Source organism: Pipra filicauda, unplaced genomic scaffold, assembly GCF_003945595.2.
Source record: "Pipra filicauda isolate LSUMZ 115617 unplaced genomic scaffold, ASM394559v2 scaffold88_size2543281_pilon, whole genome shotgun sequence".
Taxonomy (NCBI): Eukaryota; Metazoa; Chordata; class Aves; order Passeriformes; family Pipridae; genus Pipra; species Pipra filicauda.
In genome coordinates, this window is record NW_024105075.1 from 1,333,308 (window position 1) to 1,345,902 (window position 12,595).

Genomic DNA, 12,595 nt, shown 5'->3' on the forward strand with positions numbered 1-12,595 from the left:
ACAAGTGTAAATTTTAGATTGAGATAGTGGTCATTTGATAATCTGAATGCCTTAATCAGCTACTGCTCCACGGAAACACAGGAGGTTGTTTTGCAGATTTAAGAGGTCAGAGGGACAAATTTACTACGTATATGTAGGAACAATCAAACCTCCATTCTCTCCTACAACCGGGGTGAGACAAGAAGATTCTGACACCTTACTGTTGAGCTATTTATCTGATTGCACCCTAAAAAAAGAAATGAATAGGCTTATGAATCATAAAACGTACTAACTGCAGCGAATGATGGAATTCATGACTCAGGCTACTAAGATTACCACATTTCAAATTATACTACTTGCATTTCTTTTATTTATTGCTTTGCAATATAATTTGTAGTTACCATCAATTAAAAAACAGTCATAAATGGAACTTTTAAAAGATAAAAAATTAATCATGATTTTGAGCCAAAAAGCAAATAAAAATGTCAAAAGTTTAATTTTACAAATGCCCTGAGGCATAGTAGTAAGATATTAACACTACATGCTGGTCTGTCAGCATGCTCTGACTAGAAAGTTTTCAATACACTGAGTATTCAGTAAAAGTTCAGCATTTTGGCTTCTCTAACAGCATTAATGGGTTGTTTCCTGACACTGCGTTCTTGCAGAGGACTAAAATGGTAGCTTCTGGTAGAGTTAGGACCAAGGGGAACTAATACTGCCACCCATGCTTTAAAATAGTATAGACAGTACAGACACTAGCAAGTACTCTTCAGATGTACTGCTTAGAGCAAGTTTCGGTGCATATTACTTAAGCTTCTTATCAAAACTTGTCTTCTTTTTTTTTTTAGAGACTTTCACTGAAACAGAAATACCCAGGAAGGAAAAAGAGGTGTTCAAAACCAAAGTCGCTGGTATCTGATGGACTCCCTGAGTTCCCCACACCCTTTCTATCTGCAGCAGTAGAAATAGGCTGTAAAGAAGAGTGAAGTTTTTGATTCCATATTTAAAGATAGCTCTTCCCTAGTAAAACACTGGGACAATCTGCAGCACACATGCAGACAAGGCTGGAAGCCTATTAAGTTGGAGAGGAACAGGGCACTTCGTGACAAATCACTACAACGTACCCAAACGATCGGTCTCACAGTTTATGCCCATTAGCACTCATGTTACTTGCAATGGCACTATGAAAGAAATAACAGTGTCTCCAACAGAACACCAGCACAAACCGTTCCCACCCTCTACAATAGTGACATTATGTTTGTAGAGACAACATAAGGAATTAAGTACTGAAATAGAAAGGCTGTCAAGTCACAGCAACTGAACCATAAGGCCCCGATAGCAAAAGCGGTCCCAAAAGCAAAACAGCTTTGCAGATCACTGTAATACAACAAAGTAAAGCTCTAGTTAACAAAATATTTCAAAAGAGTATTAGGAAAAAGCCATTAAGGTAAACATACTGTTGTCCAACCACAACAACTTTGAGATATTTTTTTCTTTCATGAGATGCATTGGAAACTGTGGCCTTAACTGCTCTTGCAAGTCACAACCAGCCATCAAAGAGAGGTTGGCATTGCTTTTGTGAAATCACCATTTTGACAGTTATCTTAAGTTAGAAGGAAGAGAAGTTGCTTATGGAATAGAGCTGCATTTCCCAATAGGAGTTTTCAACTTTAACCAAAGTTCTATGAGGAAAAAAAAAAAATAAGTTTTTCAAATAACTTCCAATTCCAGCAGTCTTCACCTCCTGATATGGAGGTCAGTGGGCTTTTCCTTTGGAGTATTCACCCAGCTTTCATCACAGTAGCTGGACCAAAGCATCTTCAATCTATTACCTCCAAAGGAATTCTCCTAGTTTCTCTCCTGAGGGAGACTAAATTGATCCTGTAAACTGAAATACTTGTACACAAAGAAATCCTCTGAGTTGTGCTGGCCATACACATTCACATTGCATGTGACTTTTTTGCTGCACAAGGCTTCTTGTGTGTTTGTTCAGTATTTCAGCCGGTAGGGCTTGCACAGCTTGCAATTTACCACAGTTACACAAAAACTGCATAAAAATTTGAAGTGTGCTAATTACCACTTAAAAATCCTTCTACAAAATTTCAAGACTGTCTACCGGGTACATAACTCTTTTTCAACTCCTAGAATTGTTCCTGTGTCTACTGTTGCCTTGGCAGGGCAAGACTGGGGGAGCAGACAATAACTTAATCCACCACAGCTAGGCAACACTATTAAGAACTTGCATTTCACAGATTTTCAGGTTCTGGTAACACCGCAAGAGACTGCCTTTGAGAACAACAGAAAAACTTTATTACCAGAGTGAAAGAAGAAAAGTGCTCAAGAATTTAGTTAGAAAGACAAGCTGCAGCAATGCACAGAGTGCTTGGTAAGTGCTGGAGTTCCCTCAGCCCTGGAACTAAGTACATGTCACCGTGTACTAATCATGAAGCTGCAACATGGACTTTTACAGCATAGGTGTCCTAGGCCACATCTGGAAGACGACAAAACCAAAGACAGACCTGGCATGGGCAAAATCTGCTGTTGAGTCATCTAAAGGAATATAATCTTGCATCTTAAAGCCCAAAATGTACACCATTTTCTTTCACTTCAAACAAGGACTCTCTCCAGAGCTGTCAAATCTGCCAGTACCCAGTATATTGATGCCAGGTGGTACATCTCTTTGCTTTGCCAAAACACCAGGTCACAGAGTTGGAAAAGGAGATCATAAAGAAGTCAGAGGGCTGCTATTAAAGTTGCCATACCATATTCAGAATATCAGAAATTTTTAGTCCACACTGGGCTGGTCAAGATGAGACAGAACAGATCCAGTCTGCTTGAGTATGCTACCAATTGTTAAGGTTGCAAGGAAGTTGAATAGCTGGAAGTTCACAGTGAAGAAAGGTGTGTCAGGGAGTTTTGGTAAGGTTTCCCATCTCTGGTATGCAGCAAGTGGAAGGGAGTCTCACCCACAGGCCTGAGGCAGCTAAATGGCTACTAGTAACACAGTAGGTAAAAAATGCAAATCATCACATCTTCACACAGCAGGTCACATCTTGTTTCTCCCCATATATTAATAACATACCTTACAGTTCTAACACAGAGATGCCAGTCAGAAAGGATTCTAAAACATATTTTAGAAAAATCCAATTCAAATGGTTTTAGCATAGGTTTCCACACAGTGTAATCTTTATGTACTGCAGTCCCTGAATCTAAAGCTGCCAAAACCCAAATCCAGCACCTGAACCCATGAGCTCTACCACATGTCATAACAGCAGCTTTAGGACAATTTGACAATTGTTTTTGGTATATCTAGCTGTAGTGTGCCAGCTGGGAAAAGCACTTTCCAAGACAACTACCGCAGGAGCTGTGGCATGGTGCATTATCTTAGTGCCTGTCAGTACGCACCCAGAAATCTGAGGAAAGTTGTCATGAGGGTTTTAAATTACGTGAATGAAGATTTGACTCTCAAACATCCACTGTGGTCAAGAAAGTCATCAGCTTGCAAGCTACTCGACTCCTGATTTGAAATCAGTTTCCTTATAAACTGAGGAAATGAAGTGACTGCAAATGAAATCAATCTTTGTTCATTTAGGGGAACTTCTTGAGGCAATTACCTATGAAGGAATATAATTCAATCTGCAGGCTATACAAACTTGCAGGAAAAAAAATCGTTAAAATACTAGTGAGTGCTGACAAGTAGGACTCTGTACTAGCAGAGAGCTGCTTTGAAGTACAAAAGACCACACCCACCCCAACCCTTCTCAAAACTACACAGGCACTGGTGTTAAATACTAAAGGAGTGAGCAGCAAACTTGGAAAGATGTAGTAATATATTATCATGGATGTTAATGTAAGCATGAAGATTAAGAGGCGGTGAACAGAACAGCAGGAGTCTCCAGAACCGACTGGAGATGCAGCATTCAGAACCAGAGGAGTAGTTCCCCCAGCTCCACCCAAACCATGGAGATAAGAAATGTTGATGTTCTCCCAACCTGCTTAAAGATCTCCTCTTCCCAAAGAAAACCAGCCTTTTACCAGGTCTGCAGGCTAGTTTAGGTAGAGGCAAAGGAAGTGGTGACAGGTGTCTGAAGACTTTGTTACCAGATCTACAGCCTAGAAGGCAATGGTAGTAGCCGACTTGGGTATGACATTGTGAGCAAAAGCCAACGCTGATATGAAGTCACAACTGGTGAACACCAAGGTGAGTGCACAGAGAACACAAATCTGAACAAGTAATGAAGATAACAGTCCTCATGAAAGAAAGCTGTCAGCACCTGGAGCTGGACCTGCTGGTTTACCATTAAAGGCATGGGTAAGTAAGAAGATATGAGTGTCTGGGGCCCATGACAGCAACTGAATGCCTTGCTTCCCCCCTGACAGGCCCCCACCATCCTGGTCTCTGCAAGGACACTGCTCAAAGCTGCAGAATGCTGATACCAAGGAAGACTGAGGCAAGTTTCCTTTGGGCTTCTTAGAAGAAGCAGCAAGTGAGAAAAAAGGCAGATGGTTCCTACAGGATCATTTCAACCTCCCCTCTCTATCCTCCAAGTATCACCTTCTAGCCATAAGAGATGCAGTTGAAAGAGCTGTGTCTTGAACTACATAGCAGGCAGTCCATTACCATAGATTAGTATTCAGCTTTGGCAACATGACCCTCAACTAACCTATTTTCTTAAGGCCTCCGGCAAGTAAGAAATGAAAAGAAAGCCAGAGCTACAAAATTACCATAGAAAATGTCAAAGTAGAAACAAACAGAACTAGTGACACTAAAACTGTAATCAGCATTTAATTTAAATGGAAAAGGCTCATACGTAACAAAAGGTTTCATATTACTTACAGCTGGTGAAGAGATTTTGAAGGGTCTGCAATTATTTTTTTTTTAATCAAGCATACACAGAGACTTCTGGTTTCAGAAAACCAAGAAGGTTAACAATTTGGGGATTTAAGTACACTCTAGGTTGCACGGGCTCTAAAGCGGGAAAACTGAGCAAAAATTTATTCTAACATATGTTACACAGCATGATACAAACCTTCAGGTTAGTCTTCTAACCTCTCTTCAGTGTTTAACACTAATTAAAATTAAAGTTAACATTTTATTAATGGTGAAAGACTGCAATCAGTATTTGGAAAGCATTCCACAAAACTTTTAAACTGTTCGTATTCATTGACAAGGTATTATTCCTGTGTGATTTCTGTAATGAAAATATTAACTAAAAATTCTATATAAAAATACTTTTAACAAAGGTTTTATTATCATTGGTTATACACACATTACAAAACTCAAAAAATAATTATATTTAATGAAAAGAGGATGAAACATCTTACATGCTATTCCATATAAGAAATCTAATTTGTTTAAGGATAGAAAACTAAATCTAATATCAGAGGTCAGTCTGCCAAGGTAGTGTCTTCTATCCACTGTGGACCGTATTATTGTACCTGAGGACTCCCCAGTTCCCCTGGTGCTGCTGCTTGCCTATTACATACTGCATTTTTACATTCTTCATCTGACAACAAGCAGCTTCAGTAATTCCTCTGCAAAATAGTAGTCTGCCAACAGTGCTGTCCAAGAGCAACACCCAGAGGCTAAATATACTGCTACAGCAACACTGTGCATTCTGACCAGTTTCTTTCTGAGGAGCATTGAAAACCTTCATAAAGATAAACAATTTCCTGTAAAGATAAAGAGCTGACAAAACTCTTTCAATAGTAACAACAACAAAGTGTTGTCAGCAAACAAACCTTTTCCTGAAAATCACACCTTTATAGCTACTGCAAACAACATTTAAGAACAGATGATATATACACACAGAGATGTTGAGCAAATAAGCAGTAGTTTTTGTTAATGTGTGTGTATAGTATTTTGGCTGGCAGCAGCACTGCAAAGGAGCAGCTAGAAGGATGACTGCTCTCTACAAAGCCAATTCCATTTTTCAAAAGCAGAAAGGCAGAAAAGAGGAAGGGTGCTCACCATTTCTTTCACCAGTTCTCAAAGCAGTACACTGGTTTTTCTCCTTAAATCCTGAAGGCAGTTGCTGTGGGAACAATTTGTCTATGCAATAACAACAAAACTCCAGCAAAAAAACCCTAGAGCATCTTTAAGAGGAATATGTTATCTGGAATCAGAGCATGAAGAGGGATAACTGGATACAAAAACAACTCACTAAAGCTTCATCTTAAAGATCTCTGGCATCTAACAAGACTAATCTCTTTAAATTTAAAGCCTACATAGAGAAAAAGAAAAAGGCCAACAAACTAAGAATACAATGAGTAATATTACACTTATCTCCCCAAACACTTAATTAGAATAAAATAAAAGAAAACACAGTCAAGACTGTATAATCACAAAACATGATTGCACCTACCTAACCTTTTATATTTTGAGATTTCAGATCAGGTCAATGATTTCAAAACCAAACAAAACCAGAAGTCTCAATCAAACACCTGATGGAAAAGTTTCTCATCTATTAAGCAGAGTTTGCTCCATTCTCCTCAGTTGATCACTTTTTTTTTTCCTCATGTCTTTTCTCAGAATCATATTTTTTATGTGGCTCATACTCTTTACCTGCTTGCAGTGAAACTGGAATTGCATCTACTACAAGGAAGCAATCATTCCTCAGCACCTGCTCAGGCATCAGTCTGTTAGAGTAGAACAAATTCAAGAGAAGAGATTTAACTTTATCATCCTACAGAGGGAGAAGGATTTCATAAGTAAGCAAAACAAACTCGATTACAAATTAAAACCAAGCATTTGATGAACACATCTTCTAAGTGCTTAGGGCTCAAAGCCTTCACAAGATGTTGTGCCATAGCATTCCCAACAGACAGCAGCACTGACAGTCATAATGCTCATTAGCAACAAAATACAATCAAATGTTCAGCACTAGGTCTGTCAACCTGGTGCCAGTAGATTTCACAGAAAGCATAAGGTTTTGAAATTTTTTAAATATAAATTCACTGAACCACTATAAATTACAGAAATACTCAAATTGGTCTTTCTACTGAGAAGGAACCAAACAGGTGCCATTCACCTTCTATAACTTCATCTTTTAATTTTTGTCATACTGTTTCATCACTGTACAGGAGCACAGGGGGAAAAGAAAGCCAAAGTAACAGGTTCTAAATCAACAGCAGCTATTCTGCTATTAACCCATCACTTACACTTAGGCTCTTTGGATTTATCAGAAGAGATTATGTGCCTAAATAGTTAGCACATTAACAGCACTAGACTCCATAGACAAAACACAAATCCACAGCTGCTACGCATATGCTTAAGCATCAGCTGTTGAGCAAGAAAGAGAACACACTGGATTTGGACAAGGGGACTACAAGAAAGACAATCTCAAATTCTGATCTAGAGATCTAGGTTACTAAACCTCAACCGGAACAGAATCTTTCCATAGGAAGGCTTGCTTGTTCACAGTCTCCAAGCCAGCAACTCTTCTGACCAGGGTCAATATTAACAGCAAAGCACAAGATACCTGTACACCTCTCATCTATCCCTCTTTCACCCAGACAGAAGAATCACTGTGAAGCAAAGGAACGTACACAAGTAGTCAAAAACTTGAAGACAGAAACAAGCAATTTCCAATTCTTTCACTAATTATCAGAGTGACTCTGGAGAATTAGTCACTCCCCAAATAATCTGAAATCTGGGTTAAAAGATGGGATCTGAAAACTGTTGATCTTGCAGGCATAAAGGGTTGTTCAATATTTGTAAAACATTTTAAATACTCAAAGGAAAATCTCTAGTTAAGGGGATGTGCAATGAAATACCGGAGTGAATCATGACTACATACTTCCTCTGTAAAATAAAGTGAGGAAAATCTGAGCACTTGAAGAGCTTGAAAAGCTTTGTACTTGTGTATTTGCATTTCAAGATACTGTCAAATGTCTATCAACAATAAATATCACCTTCTCACACTTAGGAAACTGAAAACTGATTCCACAAGGAATACTGCTGTAGGACAACATTTCATCTTCTTTACTACATTTCATTTTGTTTGATCTTACTTACTTTTTTTTTTTTCAAATATGCAAAACTGAATGCTGAAACACTCTGAACATTGAAGGCTGACATAGCTAAATGAGTGGCTGCAAGATCTTTCCACTAAACATTACCTTTCCTCAACAGTTACCTAACATTAATATCCCAGTTTTAAAGCTTTATGTTATCTTCCTGTGGCAGTTTTGCATTTGTTGAAAACAACAAAAATTTTACTAGTTGCAAGTGTGCAATTCCTCTGGGCACGAGATTGAGATGGAAGGGAAATTACAGTCTGTCAAGAGCCTGCAGATGGGCATGGAGATTAATTCCGAATAAGCTGATTATAGATAAAGCACTTTAAAGCAAAATAGATTTTCCCCAAGAACTGGGACAAGGATTAACAGCCAGAGGTCTAAAAGATTCCCCAAGAAACAGCTGAAAGATATTTATTAGTACTACATTTCTTAGTAAAACCCTCATCTATATTTCTGAGCACTGCAGGCAACACAGATTGCTTACTGGTGGACTTTAGTGGTGAGGCACATGCATGTACATGCATGCAGGATGAATCCTTAAAAACGAAGTAAAAATCCAATGCTGCTTCTTTTCATCAGGAGGAAAAAAAATCAGAGAAATTTGCTCTTATTAAAAGTTGTAATATTAATTCATGCCTGCTAAAAGCAATACCAACTAAATTAATTAATTTTTCTTGAAACAAAAGCAGCTGTTTGCACTTCAGAAGGTACCTGTTACAGAAGAATACAGAAATATAATGGCCTGAAACTGGCCATTTAAACTTTGATTTGTATCCTTCAGACTTTATTTGTAAAGCATTGTCACAGCAGAAATTTTATGGAAACCAGAAGTGAGCCGACAAGTTTTAATGTCCCAAGAAATCTTTCCTAATTCCTTGGACAATTAAGTTTCCCTTATACATGAAAGAAAGTTAGGGATTTTTAGTATCTAAGGATTATTATGCTTAATCCTGAACGCTGCACTTGGCAAATGGCTCTGTACAAATTTTGTGAAATACATTTATAACCCCCTAGCTGGCCCTAACGTTCAATCATGAAGTACTGAATATTCTTTCCTATAGTATTGTGGGTTTCATGAGAGTCACTTTAATTTAAAAAAATCAGGCAACTGTAATGAGCTGTAAGATGCACATTTACAGGATCACCTTTCTGCTCAAATGCTGCATGTTTTATTATTCTATTTTCCATGGTAGTGTCCCACTGGAAGTAATTTTGCAGAAGGATTTGGTAGACAGTCCTGTGCGTTATCAGTAATGTTTTCATCACTGAAGGACATTGTTGAAGTGAAGTTGTTAAAAGACATACTGCAGAGGAGTCATCTAATAAAGCAAGATTATTTGCAGTACTATGTTATACAGTGATACACAAACTACCCTGCCAGGACACTGAAGCTGTGTTAGTCTGGGACTGTATCAGGACAGTTTCTTAACCTAAACACAGTAAACAGGATACACTAAGCTCATAATGAACACAACTCCAGTAATTTAACTCCATCTTAAACAGTCACCTCTGTAAAGCTGGCAAATCATTTAATACACGAGTATAACCAAGAAAGAGGAATTTATTATTTGGTCTTAATTCCTGGCCAGAAGACTGAAAGATTATGGGAATGACAGTTACACGAGAAAATAAACCCAAGGAAATACAAGCACTCAAGTAAAGAATGCACAGAGATGAGGGATAAAATTGGGTGCCCATCCAAGAGAAAGATAAGTTAGTGAAAGAACAACTGCAGAGTTGGAGACCCAAGTTGTGAAGCATGAAGGTGCACAGATCTTATTCTCAAATAGTCACTGGGACACTGGAACAGGATAAGTTTCAAAAAAAGGGTCTGAAAATAGAGTTCAAGGGAAAAACAGCTGCTGGCATAAGGTAGAGAGAGAATAACAGTATTGAGAGTAGAAAGAATGAAAACACAAATTTGTATCATGCAGGGTTTACTTATATCTGTGCATTTGTTTCAGAGGTATAGGAAAACTTGTTTCACAAAAAAGAAACCAAATCCAAAGAGTAAAGGGCACAGTACAGTTTTTTAACTGCATTTAAGTGATTAAAATGGAATTTGGTGGTTTTATTAATGCTCAAGCACTGTGCTGTCATTATGTAGTAAGACAGATGAACAAAGTCAACTTCCTGACTTCAGAAAAGACAGATTTCTAATTCAAACACCTCCTTTGAGGCTGAATCTCAATGACTTATTCCCCAAGTCTGTAACTTGGTGTCATTCAATTAATGGTAAAGAAGTTGCTCCTTCTGAGGTCTGAGTTTAATATTAAGAAAACTTTGGGGCTTTCTACCTTCTCAGTCATCATTTTATTTGTGCATTCTATCTAGAATTATGCAAATAGTCAATTAAGAACATTTTTCAAGCCAGCACTTAAAATGAAATATTTGACTTTAAAATTTGATCAACCATTTCTAAACAAGAGCAGACTTATCTTCCTCATCTGACAATTGACATACCATGGCAACCACATCTATCTCAGGTGTTCCATCTTCTTATATGCCAAACTCCTGGTTTTGAATGCAAAGCTGTAATAACACGGGTGAGGGTTTTCCCTTTAGTTAGGAAAAGCAAACATCAGTCAAGAAGATTCACCAGGTTTCAAATGAAAATGGATTAATACAATAAAATGGCAAGGAAAGACTGTTTCCTAATTTTAAAGCAGGGTAAAACATGCAAGCTGCTCAAGTTTCCCTTACACAGAAACAAGAGGAAAAAATAGTATCAGAAGAAAGTTTTAGAGGTCAAAAGAAATAGACATTTAAAAATATGACGCAAAAGTGCATGCCCAAGTTATGGTACATAATCCTCTTTAAGAAATGTTGAGGGGTAAGTGTATTCTAGCAGACAAATGTGAACTCTGTACCCATAAACTAAGTATAATCCCCCCAGTCTTCACTATTGCCCAGAAGCACGGACGAGTACCGCACTTTCCAGACACTGCCTGCAGGTTAAGCTGAAAATTCCTCTACTCTGAACAATTACACAGAGAGCAAAAGGAAGCATGTGTTTTGTCAGTGCTGGGCTCTCGGGACACAGATCAGCAGAGAACTCGGAAAAATCACTGTCTCCATTTTTTGAAGTGTCTGTGCTGCTTAATGAGGGAGAACACAATTTTGGATGCCTAACATGAAACTGGCAACTGCGGAATGTAATATTAAGACTTGAGCTAGAATTTTCCATCAAATGATCAATGCAAGACCAAGTCTGAGCTGAAGATCAGTTACATGTGGGGCAATCTGAAATTCAGCTGGCAAATTTGGATGAGGGTTCAGAATGCCAATCTTGCTGCATCCCAGATAGTCTCTTCAACCAGAATCAGTAATTTGTTTCAGTCTTTGTTTCTTTGGGGTTTTCTGTTTGGTTGGGGTTTTTTTGGGGTTTTTTTTTACTTTTCTTATTTTTTTACCCTCACTTCTACTTACAAAACCCTTTAGAACAGATTATCTGAATAATGGTAGTAGAAGTATTCTAGCTAAATCCTACAATGTTAGTAAATTATAAAAATCTACGACATCAAGCTACACTTTAGCTCATCTGTTTCATCACTTATTCATCTGAGTAGAAAAATTACTTAATTTTAAGCAACAGCTTCCTAAATTGGGAATAAAGCATAATGAAGAGTTACTTTTATATGAATCAGCTTCATCTTCTCAACCCAGGTAATTGCCAGTGGCTACCTATCAACTTGCACTGTTAGGAAGTGTTTTTAAAATGCTGCAGCACAGAAAGCATTACTGAAGCCATCCCTGTGCAGATGAAAGAACTGCCAGTATTTCCCAGGAAGACCCCCATATACCTGGAGCTCCAGCTGATACTCAGTGAACCAGTTCCAATACATTAACTGCTCATGCAAAATCGCTGCATGGGAACATAAGCACTTGCTGGGTAGCTTGTGGCTTTTCAAGTTTGGGAGCTTTGAGCTTTTCCCATTTAGAACACATGGCACCGCCAGCCTGAGCTGGGGAGGCAGCAATACAGTGCCAGAAAAAGACATGGAGGAGCTGCTGTCCAACATACCACCTAATGAAGGAAAGTAGGCTGCTTTCTCCTCCCTGGCATACCACACACTAAGAAACTATTAAAGCTCATAAGGTGGCAGAGAATACAAATTGCAAAACCTCTCAGGTAAGAAAAAAACTTTACAAATATACAAAGACATTCAGCACTATTTTCAAGAACTTTATTTCTGCCAGCTTTCCTATTTTTTCTTCTCTGACTTTCTGCTCTTTACCTGGAACTAATTGCTTCCCCATTCCTGCTTTCCAGCATATTTTAGAATTGTCTACTGTCAAAATAAGAACTATACCCCAAGTTTCTATCCTCTTCCATGACAGCAGCCAGCACCAGCTATAGACAGACTGGAGAAGACTAGTTTGCAGATTGCCAAGAGTCCTTGGTAACACATCAGTTACCAGTTACCAGCTCCATTTGTGATCATGCAGAAAGTACAAGCCCTGAGCAGTACTGACACCTTTGCAGAGAAGGCACACACTGGACCCAGGCTGTGAACCATGGTGAAACTTTCCTGTTCTATCATGCAAGCTGCTTATTTCAGCACAGCCCATACCTGCAGGAAGGACTAAAGAG

At 38.4% G+C, this 12,595-nt stretch overlaps 1 long non-coding RNA gene across 1 annotated transcript in view; it reads right to left on the minus strand.

Moving 5' to 3' along the window:
• The window catches only part of LOC120325217, an 81,239-nt gene extending 75,222 nt beyond the window's left edge, over positions 1–6,017 (minus strand). The window contains exon 1 of the long non-coding RNA XR_005567113.1: positions 5,951–6,017. This is a non-coding gene — a long non-coding RNA (uncharacterized LOC120325217). The remainder of the gene's footprint in view (positions 1–5,950) is intronic.
• Positions 6,018–12,595: the final 6,578 nt, after the last annotated feature.